The sequence below is a fragment of the Sminthopsis crassicaudata genome, chromosome X (assembly GCF_048593235.1).
Source record: "Sminthopsis crassicaudata isolate SCR6 chromosome X, ASM4859323v1, whole genome shotgun sequence".
In the NCBI taxonomy this organism is placed as follows: Eukaryota; Metazoa; Chordata; class Mammalia; order Dasyuromorphia; family Dasyuridae; genus Sminthopsis; species Sminthopsis crassicaudata.
The window spans coordinates 74,486,349-74,501,836 of record NC_133623.1 but is presented as its reverse complement, the minus strand read 5'-3'; the positions used below and the strand labels follow the sequence as shown (position 1 = coordinate 74,501,836).

The 15,488-nt window shown below is 42.4% G+C and overlaps 1 long non-coding RNA gene across 1 annotated transcript; it reads left to right on the top strand.

The window, feature by feature from the left end:
* Positions 1-13,596: 13,596 nt before the first annotated feature.
* On the top strand, positions 13,597-14,544 carry LOC141548616 (uncharacterized). The gene is made up of 2 exons (XR_012484008.1): positions 13,597-13,807; positions 14,250-14,544. It is a non-coding gene; the product is annotated as an uncharacterized LOC141548616 (long non-coding RNA).
* The last annotated feature ends 944 nt before the right edge of the window (positions 14,545-15,488 follow it).

Here is a 15,488-nt window from a genome sequence, read left to right as displayed (position 1 = left end):
GTGAAAATAGTGAAACAATGTAAGCCTCTATATACACACATGTAACATCAAGTGGGGGTTCGAGCCCCACATTGGGTGCCAAATTGTAATGTCCTGTCATCTCTCAATTGTAATCCTTCTCTGTGAGGAGGTTTCTTTTCTGTGAATCCTTTTCTCTGGGAGCAGGTTTCTTGGGAGGCTTCTGGAGCCTCCAGCCGGAGTGAAGGTAGAATCTCCAATCCCTCTTCCCGAATCCTCACTCTGAATCTCTAATCCAGACTGCTTCCTTTCAGACTGCCTTCCAAACTCAATGACCCCCGAGGCAGCCTTGATGGCTCCTATATCCTTCCAGAGAATGGGCTTGTGGGAACTCCTTACTGACCAACGAACTTGCTTCTTTAAAGGTGTAAACTCCCCTAAAGGTTTGAACTAAAGGTGTGAACTCTGAGCTAGAGAATTGTTAAGTACCAGGCTAAATTAGACAACCGAGTTAGCACTTAGTAATCTTAACACACACATGAACACAAAATACCGGTACTCCTGTAGATGAAGAGAGAGTGAATGGGAGAACTTTTACATGGAGGAATAGAGAGAATGGTTACTAATGATGATTAGGAAATAGAAGACATAAATTATGCCATAGAATTTCTAGAAAGATCAAATGAGGACATCTATGTAGGGATGAAGAGAGAACTAGACTACATAGATTCAGGCATACCTATATGTGTGCATCTCTCCTCTCACTTCACACTATGAGTTGCCATACATTCTCTATATATTCATTGGCAAAATTATGAAGAATTTCTACTTTCTAGAGGAGAAATTGTAATTATATATGAGTAACTATAGAGAAATATAGAGATATGAATAAATGAAGTTAGCAGTTTTTTTGGATTACATAGGATTATATTACCATATTGCACGTATGTGCATAGAAGGCCATAGATAGGAATAAAAAGAGTCGTTCTGTGCTAATAAAGAGGAAAATGAATGGACAGAGGAATTAGGAGAACCCTCATGGCTGAGAATGCTTGCACACAACCCAAGGGTTGGGGGAGAGGGACAGCAGTATAGGAATCCCCCTCCCCAAGGGAATGAGGGTGTGAAGTCAGGAGTCCAGGCAAAAGAAATCAATTAGAACTCTTCACAGTTTATTAAACAGAGAATCAAATATATATACCTCAAAGTGCACTCTTTGAAGTTCCTATACTTTTCTCTAACAAACAAGATCCACTGAGATGTAAAGGATCACCACCGGATCTGGGTTAATGAGACAGAGATGCACATAGTTTAGATACACATCAGGGTAAAGTTAATCATATCATTGTCTCAAGTCACTTTCTCCCAAATGCCTTTGCTCTCTATCAAGGGCTGTTTTCCCGTCCTAAATTCAAAGGTTTGCCTTTAATCCAAAGAGCAGTGTATGCATTTGGGTCCGTTGCTAGATTATTAATTGACTATATTAAGAAGCAGTCTCTGCTATTTCAATGAGGAAAGGGAGTTTGGGTGAGCCAAGTTACTGTAAGATTCAGGGCCTGGAATGGATTCTTACCTCCTGGCCCGCTACACAGGGGATCATCTGCACAGGCAGCAGGAGGTCACTGGACAGAAGTCCTGGTCCCTGGGTCCTCCCTCTCCCTGCCCTGGTCAAACCATGACAACCGTCAGTAAACCCCACTGGCAGCTCTGGCCACCTGTAGTAGTGGGGGGGGGGTAAGTGAGAAGGAGAAGCTGGGTGACAGGAGGATAATGAGCAGGAGGCAGTAAGGGAGGGGAGGAGAAATGTGCTCAAGATTTATGTAGGAGGGAGGCTGCCTGCAGGGAGATGTCTGCAGGTGCTCAGTGAAGGAAGGATGGCGAAGGAAGTTGGTTCCCTGGTGGGATCTGATGTCACCAGGCACTGGTGCTCAGCAGGGCGTGGGGGGATCCCCCTTTTCCAAAATCAGTGGGCTTTCCCTGGTGGTTCCCTGAGTAACCTGAAGTCTGCAGATAGATGCCCAGGGATGAGAAAATAGATGCCCAGGGATGAGAACCTACGTTTCAGGCTCCTGAGACAAGTGTCTGAAAAACATAAGCCCTCGCCTTGGGACTTTGGTCCCCAACTGGTCCCTAAGGGACTTTGTCTTTCCACCCCCTTGGGCTCAGAGGTCAGACAGTCCTCCTGAGATGGAGGGGCTTCTGCTTCAGAAGGCAGTGCCATTTTGTGCAATAGATGAGATTGTATTGGTAGAACCCTTAGCACAGAGCCTGCCTTGTACTGTTGAATGGTAGACAGTTCTTAAGCACCTTCTGTGTGCCAGCCCAAAGATGAGGCTTAATACATGTTTTTCTCTCCCTCATGAAAATTGATTCATTTATTTATGAAATGACAGGCTTCTATTTTGTTGCAGATTCTTTGTGATCACCAAGTATTATCGGGAATATTTTGGTATATAGCCCCAAACTTTAAACTCTTACAACTTTAAGGACTGAATGTTGTCCCTATGATTTTGGAACGTGGGGTATACAGTATTTTTCACCTATTTGTAATGCAACTCAATATAATCTATAGTTTTAAGGACATCCACATTTTCAGTCATTTGTTAGACTTAATACCTAATGGTTTTCCAGAATGAATGGGCTTCAATGAACATTTGATTAAGTGCCCATTATTAGCAGAAACTCCATGCTGGGCAGAGAGACTAATACAAAGATGTCACAAGACACGCATTGCTCTCTTAGCATTGATGGTCTGGAGAATGAGCTGAATACCTCTCAAAGACTCAGGGTTACATGTTAAGTATATTACAGTAAAACTCAAGAACTGTATGAAATGAATAAATGCAGGAACTGTGTCATTTTGCTTCAGATTTTCTTTTCTTTTTTTGATCTTATAAAATCTGTTCTATAGGATAACTTCTTGGGCAGGGTAGGTGGGAGAAATGTAGTCAGAAACTTATTGATATTTAGTGGAGATGAAAGAATCAAGGGGGAGCTTTCTCATGATCAGGAAGACATAGTCACACTTGTAGGCAGTAAGGAATGATCCAGGAGGGAGGCAGAGATTGGAAGAGAATGAAAGGATGGAGATGCCAGGGGAGGCAATCTGTTGGAGGAGATGCTGCAGAATGGGATGGGTTGAACAGGTTGAGAGGTCAGCTTTGGTAAGGAGCAAGGCGGCTTGATCTTGGGACACCTGGAATTTCCCCACCTAGAGAACCAGGACTGGTTGGGAGCTTTGAGTCCTCCCTCCAAGTCCCACACCTGCTGCATCCTAGGTGCTTTCATATACACTTACTGAAATAGAAGTAACTTCAGTACCTTAGGACTCTCGTTCTAAAAAGGATTTTCACATTATCAGTGCAGGGCCAAGGCAAATTCACAGTCAAGGATCCCTTCTAGTTGTACTCTCCTGTTAAATCCCACAGTGAAAAGGCAGCAGGTTCCTTATCAACAAGCACTGAAAAGTTGTAGTTGATCATCCAGTCATGGCAGGCCCTCTTTTTTTAACGGGATTGGTTCATTTTTTAGAGAAAGCTTCTTTCACCAAAATACAGATTGACATAATTTTGTGTGGATTTTAGATGGTACCTCAGAGTTGTTTTATTTATTTTTGGTAGTATTTTATTTTCCCCAATATATTCAAAGATAGTTTTCACCATTCACTTTGGCAAAACTTTGTGTTGCAAATTTTTCTCCCCCACGCCCCTTCTCCAAGACAACAAGCAATGTGGTATAGGTTAAACATGGGCAATTCTTCTAAACCTATTCCCATATTTGTCAAGAAAAATCAGATCTAAAGGGAATAAACACAAGAAAGAAAAAAACCAAGTAAACAACAAAAGGGGTGAAAATATTATGCTTTTATCCACATTTAGTCTTCACAGTTGTTTTTGGGATGGGCATGTCACTTTCCATCCCACCTCTATAGGACTTGATTGAATCACTGAATTTTTGGTGAACTAAGTCTATCACAATTGATCTGATTTTACTGTGTACGATGTTCTCCTCCTTCTGCTTACTTCACTCAGAATCGGTTCATGACATAACTTTCTGAAAGTGTAATGCTGTGTGTAACATGTATTGGTGGACCTGCCATCTGTGGTAGGGGGAAGGAGGGGAGGAATTGGAGCAAGGGTTTTGGCAATAGTCAATGTTGTGGAATTACCCATGCAAATACCTGGTACATAAAAACTATTATTAAAAGAAAAAAAAAAAGAAAATGTAATGCTGGAGAAACTGAGGCAAGATAGAAATTAGAGAGTTTTTAATATTTGATTATTTGCAGAGTATAATTGACTAGACAGTGTCAAGTCTGGTCTAGCTCCACTGAAGGGCTCAAAAAAAGTCCTTGCCCCACATTGTGGGCGCCAATATGTAAAGTTCTGTCTCCTCTCAATTGTAATCCTTCTCTGGGAGGAGGTTTCTTTTCTGTACAATCTTTTCCTCTGTGAGCAGGTTTCTTGGGAAGCTTCTGGAGCCTCCAGCCAGAGCAAAGGTAGAGTCTCGAATCCTCTTCTTCCTGAATCTACTGCAGCTCTTGTCCTTCCCCAATCCAGACTACTTGTCCAGGCCCAATGTTGTCTTCATTTATCCTCCCAGAGAATGGGCATGTGAGAACTCAGGGGCTTGTGGGAAATACTTCAACCAATGAACTTGCTCCTCTTAAAGGTGCAAACTCCTTTAAACATGTAAACTCCCCCGCCCAAGAAGTTCAAAGATGCGAACTCCTTTCAAAGGCCTGAACAAAAGGTGTGAATTCTGAGCTAGAGAATTGTTTAGACAACCTCAGTTATCACCTTGTAAGCCTAACAAGGCAGGACTCTGGTCTCAAAGTATCCAGTGATGAATGTGAGTTCACAATGACAAATATACCCATATGGCTCAGCTACAGGGGTAGACCCAGGCAGGCGTGGGATCAGAACACTGAGAGTGGGAAGTTTCTCAGAACCATTTGGTTCTGCCAGGATGGGGGGAGGCTAGAAATTCTTACTAAAACCAGAGTCAGGATGTTTGAATAAACACAAGTAAAGATGTCAATGAGGTATCCTGGATAGTCTTATCTTTTGGAATATTTTAGAGGGGCAGTGTCATAAATTCTTGAGGGCAGAAGGAGCTAGGAGCCGGGAAGTCTGATCTGCCCCTCATCTTGAGCCTCACATTGACAATTTAAAACCTTAGAGCAAATTGTCCTCAGTCTTAATGAATCAGGGTGGGGGGGGTTCCAACTAAGAGGATTGAGGCAGAACAGTTAAGGAAACTGAGATAGTGTTATGCCACAGTCTGCTTGAGCTGTTCTACCTCAGTTTTCCTGCACTAGTTTCACTTATGGTCCTGAGTTTCCCTGAATTGTTCTATCTCAGTTTCCTTAACTGTTCTGCCTCAGTCCCCTTAAGTTGTAAAAACCCCCTGGTTCATTAAGACTGAGGACCATTTGCTATAAGGTTGTAAATTGTCAGTGGGAGAGGAGGAGCAGATCAGATATCCTGGCTCCTAGCTCCTTCTGCCTTCAAAGAATTTTTAACACTGTCCTTCTAAGAGATAAGATCATCCCAGATACTTCAATTGATATCTTTACTTCTGTTTCCTGACTCTGGTTTTCAGTAAGGCTTTTATTACTCTCCCCATCCTGAGAGAACCAAATGGGTTCTGTAAGAAGTATTCCTGCTCTTCTTTTCTTTGTTTCAAAGCTATAAAGGGGTTTGTCATTCCCCCATTCATCACTGGATACTTTGAGACAAGAGTCCTGTCCAGTCAATGAAATTCTCCAATTAATAAAATATTAAAAACTCCCTAATCTTTATCTTGCCTCAGTTTCTCCAGCATTACACTAGAACGATTTAGGGAAACAGAGGCAGAACCAATTAGGGAAACTAAGTCAGGGCAATTAAAGAGAACTGTGACACAACAACAGGAGAAGCTTAATTCATATAGCTCGATTTTGATTCTTTATCAATCTCCTTGACCCAAGAGTAACATCTTTAATGCAACCAAAAATTGTCACCACAACCTAATTTCCTGGAAATATTCTTAGTTCTATAAAGATGGAGCAAGATCCAACAAGAAATGACGGGGTCAAAAAATTCCAAGGAAAAGTGCTCTCAAATTAAAAAAAAAATCTCTGCTGAGCTAAGGCATTGAAGAACACAGGTGGCCAGTGAAGGAAGGCCTTTGCTCAGAGCAATGACATTTTCAATGGCTTCTGGAGGGGAAGATTTCATGAAGAGTTCAGTAATAACCAGGAGATCATTAGACACTTCAGCAACAATACTGTATGAGGATGCATTCTGATGGAAGACAAAGATCTAACTCAGATCCAATTGATCAATGATGGCCAGCTAGACACCCGGAGAAAGAACACTGGGAAATGAGTGTAAACTGTTTGCTGTTTTGTTTTTCTTCCCGGGTTACTTTTACCTTCTGAACCCAATTCTTCCTTTGCAGCAACAACAACAAAAACTTCAGTTCTGCACGCATAAATTGTATCTAGGATGTACTATAACATATTTAATATGTATGGGACTGCCTGCCATCTAGGAGAGGGGGTGGAGGGAAGGAGGGGAAAATTCAGAACAGAAGGGAGTGCAAGGGATAATGTTGTAAAAAAAAATCTATGCATATGTACTGTCAAAAAATGTTGTAATTATAAAATTAATTTTTAAAAATCCCCCCCACCAAAAAAGAGTTCAGTAATTGTGTCTTCACTCATTTAGAAGTGATACTAATTTAATTTGGGTTGGCCAATGACAAGCTCCTAGAGCTTTTCCATTATAGGGCCTCCAGGACAGAGAAAATATAATCAAGGGAAAAGGGATATTTATCATTAAGAACAGCCTGATGATGAGGGAGCAAGTGCTGAGCAGAGTCCTCAAGTCTTGGTGGGTCTGCCCAGAAAGGAGAGATTGGACTCATTTGTCCTTGTCTCAGAGAGCTGAATTAGTCTATGTAGTCAGAATAAAGAACAAGGAAACAAATGTTAGGTAAACAAGAGCTTCCTAGATATGGAAGCTGGGGAGAAATGTGATGACCTTCCCTGAGAGGAAATGAGCTCCCATCCCTTAAAGACAAAGTTTCCAAGTCCATGTGGGACTGACTGGGAATATAATGGGGACATGATGCCTGCTGAAGCTGGACTAGACGATCCTCTTCCACCTCTGAGTTACTAATATTGAAATAAAACTTTTGTAACATTCAAAAGGAAAGGGATGGCTATTCCAACAAATGATTTCATGTATACTGGGGGATATGAGCACTATGGAGCCTTTAAACGTCAGCTCTACTACATCCAGCAAAAATGGTGACTAAAAATTGTGATCTCTGAATTCTCTCCATTCTTCAAGTTCTGAGAAATGCATTCATTCTTGTGCTCATTATTGCATCTTTGAAAGGAATGTTTTCTTATGAAATATGGTAGAATTCAAAGCTCACCGCCTCCACTTTCTAGATTACTGCAATTTTCTGTATTGTTCCCTTGCTTGAATTTCCAATGACTCCTTATATCTGAGGAGTGAGGATGGAGGAAGGGAATAAAAAAAAGGCAGGTAGAAAAAGCTTTCAGTGAGGGGAAGTTAGGTGCAGGTTATTAAAAGAACAGAGGTGGGAATGTTCAGCTGTGCAAAGGAACTTGTCTGGGCTAAAGAAGGGAGTTCTGGGAATCAGGTGGAAAAGAGTCAGAATAAGTCTTTGAGCAGAGCTTGCTGGAACTCTGTCTTCCAGAAATCAGCTGGAGTCAGGATCACTAAATGTCTTTATTCCTGGTCTTTTACGGTCAAGGTCAGGGGCTTAGGCCTAGCAAACACACACACCTTCCTCCCTCAAACACGGGGGAGACTGCCTCAGCGTCTGCATCTCAATTCCTCTTCCTCCTACTACTCCTCCCACACACATCACTTCCCCTTCTTTGTCCCACCAATCAAGTCACCACAGAACAGCTGGGGAGGGTCAAACTTCAAAAAAGTTAATAGGGAACTGTCCAATTAGCAATTAGTCTCACCTGCTTCATTATCCAAGTGCATTGCTCAGTTCTAGCCCTTTACAAGAGCTCATGTGCCCTTTCCTTTTACACTCTGATCAGGACAATGGGGCTCTGCCTACCAGGAACAAAGGGGTTGTCCTCCCACCACCAGAGATGAAAAAGTGATCTCACTTAGGAGTGGAATCATTGGACAAAAGCAAAGCAAACTGAGAACCGTAACTGAATAGGGAAATCTCATGGAAAAAGATGCTGGAAGATGTGGATACATCTCATAGAAGAGCATTCCTCTCTTTCATGTGTATTTTAACACTTTAAGGTGTTCCTATGTATCAGTACTCTTCCATACTTCTTTGCTGTCTTATTTTTGTTCTCATGTATCTTGGTTTATGTTAATCAATACATGTGGTTCCCCCATATGTTCTTTATTATCACATATATGAGACCAGACTCTCTCTTGTGACTCATATATGTGATTGTTAGTGTCGTCTCTCTATATGTTTGCATATGTGAGCACTTCTGTAGTCTTTCTTCCTCTAAGAGTACAACACTTGTGAGGCTTCATTCAGTTCCTGTTAGTATAGGTACAGGTACTTCTGTTCTCTGTCTCTATTTCTATAGAGGAATACGATCTCTTCTGTGTATATGGACAGGAATCTTCATAAATTCTGACAGAGAGAGAAGCAGTAGAACACTTTCAGGAGAGGACTTTTAGGGGTGAAAATAGCAAGAGAATGTAAACTTAAGTACTCATGTCCACGTAAAAATTATATAGGTGCTCCTATAAAGAATAGTGAATACATAGGGATTGAGAGATTGATTACCACTCTTTATGAAGCCATATCCCTTCACATAAATGGAGAAGGGGGGCATTGCCCTGTTGACTTTTGCTGAAATTTAATTTCATTTTGAAGCAGGAGGGAACTGTTTCCTTTACTGAGTTGTGGTCCCTTTAAGAAACTGTATTTCCTTTTGATCTGTGATCCCTTTCAGAGTCTCAGGCCCTCCTGGGGAAGGCATGTCCCCCCAGATAAGTTATCTTTAGGGGATGCCAGAGCCTTTGGTTCAATTAGAAATGCTGGTCAAAAAGCTCCCCTTTGAAGTCTTGTGAATTCCAATGGGAGATCCAGGCTGAAAACTGATCAGAATCTAAGCCCAGGAACCTGGGCTGTCCCAGCCCCAACCAAGATACCCAATATACCAGCTTCCCTCAACCAAGGTTTGCAGATGGACTAAGCAATTTGCCAGGATCCTTCTGCCCACTGAGAAAGCATTCTCACTGCCCAAACTCCATTTCCCACCAGAAACCGGATTCTAGGCAACAATAAACTTTCATTTTGCAACTAATAATTCGGGAATGAGTGAATTCTTTCACTCCTAACACTGCGGCCAATTTAAAGGGGATTCTTAACAACTCTCTTATAGCCATTCACCTCTTGGCCACCAGGCATTGAGCCCACTCAAACCGCATCAGTTTGAATCCCTAATGTTTTTTGGACGAACTGTTAATCTAGCACATTCTGCCCCCCGCCAATGTGGTTCTTGCTCAGATGGCTCTGGGAAACCAGGGGTAATAAGAAGAACAGACCAATAGATCAAGCAATTCTCTTACCAGAGAAGAGGTTCTCTGTGATCAAAGTTTATTTTCATCTTTATGATGATATAGAATGTAAGCATCATTTAAATGAATTAATTAGAAAGAATAAATGAACACCCACATTGGGCGCCAAAATGTAATGTTGTTTGTTTTCTTGGATGTTTCTGTACAGCTTCCTTTCAGTTGAGTAGCCAGGGGTTAGTAGCCAGGGCTTAAACTCCAAATCCATTATTATGTCTTTCAAAGTCTTGTCTCCTTTCCTGGGGCCTTTCAGAGTCTGGCTTTCAGTGGAGAAAATGCAGAAGGACAGGACTGCACCACAGAGAGTCACATGGGACGAATGAATCTGAGTCCAAGGGCTTGTGCTTCAGCCTCCAGTCCACTTGTCTTCTCAAGCTCTCTCAGTTCCCCAGGAGAGCCACTAGGAGCCTGACTGAAGGTGGAAATGAATCTCTCTCCTTGGTCCTGAGAACTTGGCTTATATGATCTACACTGAGTATATCATTATATCATTAGGAAACGATTATTTGTTGTAAGGTTGAATCAATCATATTGAAATTAGAGAACTTTTAAGCACCATGCTAAACTAGATAACCATTGTCTCATCAATTCTACTGACTTAGCATCTTGTAAGAATCCTTGGTTCAAGTTCAGAGTTCTGGCCCATAACAATGTATATAGGAAGGAAGAGAATGAACCTGAGTACATTATATATGTATTTATAGAGAGGCATAGACATATTCTGTTTTGATATGTATGAGATGTCCTATATTATATACTGATTTGCACAAATATGACTTCTTTATACTTTACATGAGAGAGACTCTGTAGCCGTATATATGTACTCTTAAATGAAGATGGAGAATATACATATATATATATATATATATATGAGTTTTCTGCATTATATAATTATGGAGTCATATATAGATATATATATATATACACATATCTAAAATCCTACATTTCTGGGATTGTAAAAAGAGCCATTCAGTACTCATAAAGAAGAATGATGAGGGAAAATGGAACACTATCCCCTATAAATGTACAGGGGAAATATTTGAGCCCTCATGAATAAGAATATAGAAAGCGCAGGAGTTTTGAGGAAGTGAACAGAGCGTCATCTGAAAAGACAGCAGAGCACGATGGGACATAGGCCCCTGGGTTCTGCTCCCACTATGTCTGTTCCCAAAATAACAAGAGTCAGGGAACCCTATGGCAGTTGGAGTCATATGTCAGAAGGGAGGGAGAAATGAGCCTGAGAATGCATGTGAGAGAGGGATGCTGACTGCAGGGAAAAGACTGACTGGGATGGCTTACAGAGATAAGTAGAGAGAGGGGTGCAGGTGGCGGTCCGTGGACTCCTGCTTCACCAAGGTAAGAACTGACACTAATGGCCATTGGTGCTCAGTGGGGGAGGGCCCCACTTTGCCCAGACTCACCTCCATTCACCTGGTGGCTCCCTGATGATCCAGATCTAGGAAGGAATATATGAAAGGCAAGAGACGTCAAAGGACCAAATCAATTGCTCCTGAGGCCCAGGATGGGAGACAAGGAAACAAGTCCCAGAGCACAAGACTCCCTGCAGGGCAATAGTTTCCAACCGGTCCCTAGGGCAACTTGGTGGTTCATCATTGTAAGCTGGAGATGGTAGGGGCGTTTCTGCTTCAGGAGGCAGGTCCAGCAAAAACAAAGGGTTTTACTCCAATATTTAGGATGAGACTAAGGGCAGAACTTATTGCTTGTGGTGTCACAAAGGGAAAACATTAAACCTAGCAGGACATTTTTAGCTAGGGAGTTGAGAGAGATTTTGCTAACATAGGAATGGAGTATGGATGTGAGAGTGGTCTGACTGGGTTTGTGGGTCTGGCTAGGATGGAGAGTTAGACCTCAGAACTTATCTGGTCTTAACTCCCTATCTGAGAAAAAGGGAAATTGCGTTCAAAAGAAGGGCAGGGATTTGGCCAAGATCACACAGCCCAGAAAGGGCAGACCTAGGCCTGGAACACTGGTCTCTCTTGCCTGTCACATTAAACCTTCCATCTTGACCTCTCCCTTCTCTGACAGCCAGGCCTCATGGGATGGAGGTGTCTGGGAAGTCGCTGACCAGAATCAGGTGGCAAGTTCCCCCATAAAGCTGGAGGTTCTAGGGTGTCTGAATACTGAAATTAACGCCAAACAAAGGAACTTACAAGAAAGATGTGTTATAGATAAAAAAGCCTTCAACCTGATCTATTCCATCTTGTTATTAATGATTAAAAAGAGTATGTGCATTGAGGTAAGGACACACACATATTCTCTCTCTCTCTCTCTCTCTCTCTCTCTCTCTCTCTCTCTCTCTCTCTCTCTAACACACACACACACACACACACACACACACACAGAGACACAGATACATACTTCTAATAACACCATTTCACACAGCATTTCTCCTTTCCATTTAGGTTTTTATTCAGGCTACATGAAATTTTACTGATTTTATTCTGCATTCATTTTTGTAACTTTTCCCAAGTTTCTCTAAAATCTTTCTATTTGTCCTTTATGATAACCCTCTAATATTCATTTATATTCAGGTACCATGAGGCAGCCAGGTAGCACAGTGGACAGAGCAATGAGTCTGAAGTCAGAAAGCCCAGAGTTCAAATCCAGTCACTGACATTTACCAGCTCTGTGAGAGTCTAGGCAAGTCCCTTAATTTCTGTCTGCCTCAGGTTCCTTAACTGAAAAATGGGAGTTATAATAACACTGCACAGTGTCATTGTATGTAGAGATGGGACCATAGTGGTAGAGCAGGCAACATTCATTAAACACCCACTATGTGCCAGGACCAAAGTCAAAACTTAATCCGTGCTTTTCCTCTCTCTTTGAAAATTACTTCATCCATTTCAGAAATAAACAGAGATCTACTTTTTCCCAGACTCTGTGTGAACACATAGTATGGCAGTAAATATCCTTATATATACCCCTCAAACTTTAAACTTGTAAAGGTTTAAAAGCTTAAAGATACCCTATGATTTTGGGGACAACAAATGGAATCTGTAGCTTATAAAGACTTATAAGGACATTCCCATTTTAAGTCACTTTCTAGGCTTACTACCAAATTGTTTTGCAGATGGGTTAGAATAAACATTGATTCAGGACCTGCCATTTGCAGCAGAATTATCCTAGGCCCTGGGAGAAATGCACCATTTGGAAAAGAACATCCCTGACCTCACAGCAGTTATACTTGGCAGGAAGATAAGTTCAACAAAACTTTAATATCCACTATTAGTGAATCAGTACATCAGATAGGTGCATTAGCATTTGCTATATGAACTTAACTGCATTGTTTTTTCCTTCTTTTGAAAAATCTTTGTCAGGAGAAGTAAGAATCTTTGGTAGGAAAAGTGAAAGAAATATATTTAGAAACAAACGTGATGGGAAAATCAGAGGGATCAATGAAAATATCATGAACACAAATGATTGATTATATAGATATAGACAAACAGATAGATGGATACAGATAGAGATAGCTAGAGAATGGCAGATAGTGGCCTCTTGCCACTAATAACACTCTAAATGTTATATCCCTCATTTATTAACTCACAAAATGGAGGGGAGAGTCCAACATGTCATATATATATATATATGACAATAAATGGAATGTTCTTGCATTTATTTATAGTACTTCACCTCTCATTTTTTGTACCTGTTCTCCAGCGCTAAACTTTCTCATTAGAATTATGCGACATTTAGAATTTCTCTAAACCGGAGGGTTTGCCAGTTTTACAGAGGGAAACAGAGGAAAGTCACTTGGCCAGAGTCCGGGCTAGTAAGTGTTGGAGGCAGGGCACTGAGAGCAGTCAGGTGGGCGGGCCGGCAATGCGGATTGTTCTGTGGGCGTCTGGGAGCTTTGTAGGGAGCCCCAAAAATGAGGGCTGGGGTGGGGAGAAAGGAGAGAGGCAGTGGAACTTGGAGTGCCCTAAGGTGAGTGGGGCACCGGGAGCCAGGCGTCAGGGGCGGTGAAGGGGACGCAGGGCTCCCACGTGGGCAGCTACTGCCTCACAAAGGGGGCTGTCGACGTCACGGCGAGATGGAAGACACCGCAAGGTCCGCTTTGCCCAGACTCAGTTCTCCTTGGCTGGGGGCTCGCTAAGGACCTTGGGTGCTGGTAGTGGAAATCTGTGGAATCGAAGATGCCAGCAAACCCGCCCAACATCCAACGGAAGCGTAAACGTCGGGGCAAACGCCGCAGGCGGCGAAGAAACATCCGCCCCAACACCCCAGTGCCAGTGCAGGAGGTGAGGAAACAGAACCCAACTGCTCCTTAGGGCAGCTTGTCCCTCCACACACCGCCGCCCCCCCACCTGCTCTGAGGTCTGCCAGTCCCTGGAAGGTGGGACGGTGGGAAGGGGGAGCGGGAACGGGGGCGGGGAGAGCGGCTCTGGTGCAGCAAACAGGCCACGGAAAAACAAGGAGTTTTATGGGTGCTTGTGGGTTAGAGTAAGGGCAGAACTTACTGGATGGGGCTGCTCCAAGGGAAAGCATTGGACTAGTGCGGATTTCTTGGGTCTATGTTGGGGGACCAGTTACTAATGTTGGAGGGGACTGTGTGGACGTCGGGGTGCAGTCTGAATGGGCTTCCATGTGTGGGTGGGATGGGTTTTGATAAAGGAGACCTCAGCAGTGATCAAGAGCAGCTCTTGTACCCTCTCTTTTTTCCGCTCTGGGTGGATTTCTCAGGTTCTGCCACAGAGAAGGACAGAGGCACTTCCCAGTCCTACAGAGTTCGTGGAAATCACCATCATGATGTCCTTCTCCTAGTTATCCAGAGGAGGAAGATACTAAGGCCAGGAAGAAAAGCAAATAGTCGGTGAGAGTAAAGCGAGAAAGAGAAGCAACCTTCATCCCATCCTCAACAGACAGTGGCTACATACGTAGACACCGTTGTATTAGGAAAGAGACTGACTTTACTATAAAACTAAGAAAAAGCATAACAGAGACAGATGTGGCCTATAATAAAAGCATTACAACATGACCCATTGCAGAGTGTTCGGCATGGCTGAAAGGGACCTGGGGATTGGAGAAAGGACCCACAACAATCAGGGCACGGGGAATTTTAAAGGAGATATATGTATATGTAATTTATCAAAGTGTGGGAACAAAAGTGGAGCCTCCCACGTTTTCTAAGAAACATTTTACTAATTTTCTAACATGAGAGATCAGGCATCCAATGCCAAAACAGGGTGAGCACACACAGGACAGCTGTAGGATGGGATAGATCTCCTGGGAGATGAATATATACACCCTGTTATTAACATGTATGAGACTCACACTTTCTACAGAACCCATTTATTAGCACTCACATGGGCTGACATGCAAGTGAGCGAACTCTGATAACTTTACCAAGTTCTGTAACACTTTGCTAACATACATGAGTATTCACACATTCTCTATAGTGATATGTGAGCACTCCCGTGTTCTCCATGTTGGCACGTGTGAGTACTCACACGCTTTCTCCATGTCGACTCACATGAGTACCCACAGGTTCTCTATATATTGACAAATAAGAGTACTCATGCAGGTGCTACAGGTGCTCTTCATATATATCCTCCACATATTGACATGCATGAATTCACATATATATTCTTTACTCTCATATGCAAAAGGAATCACATTCTCTATATTAATGAGTATAAACATTCTCAAGATATGAATACACATCCTCTTGCTCATGAACTGTGCACAAATTCATGCACACATATGCGATACGACTTCATTTGATGTTTCTAATAATAAAGGGAAATGACAAATAATGAAGCAGGGTATTAAGAGAAAGAATACTCCAGGAAATGGAAAAGAAACAATGTGAGTATTCATTGAGAAGAATGTAGAAAGCTCGTTTTGATAGGGTCACAGAACACCACAAACGGAAAGTGAATTAAGGACAAGGGAAGGAAGAATCAGTTGTGGTCCCCGGGC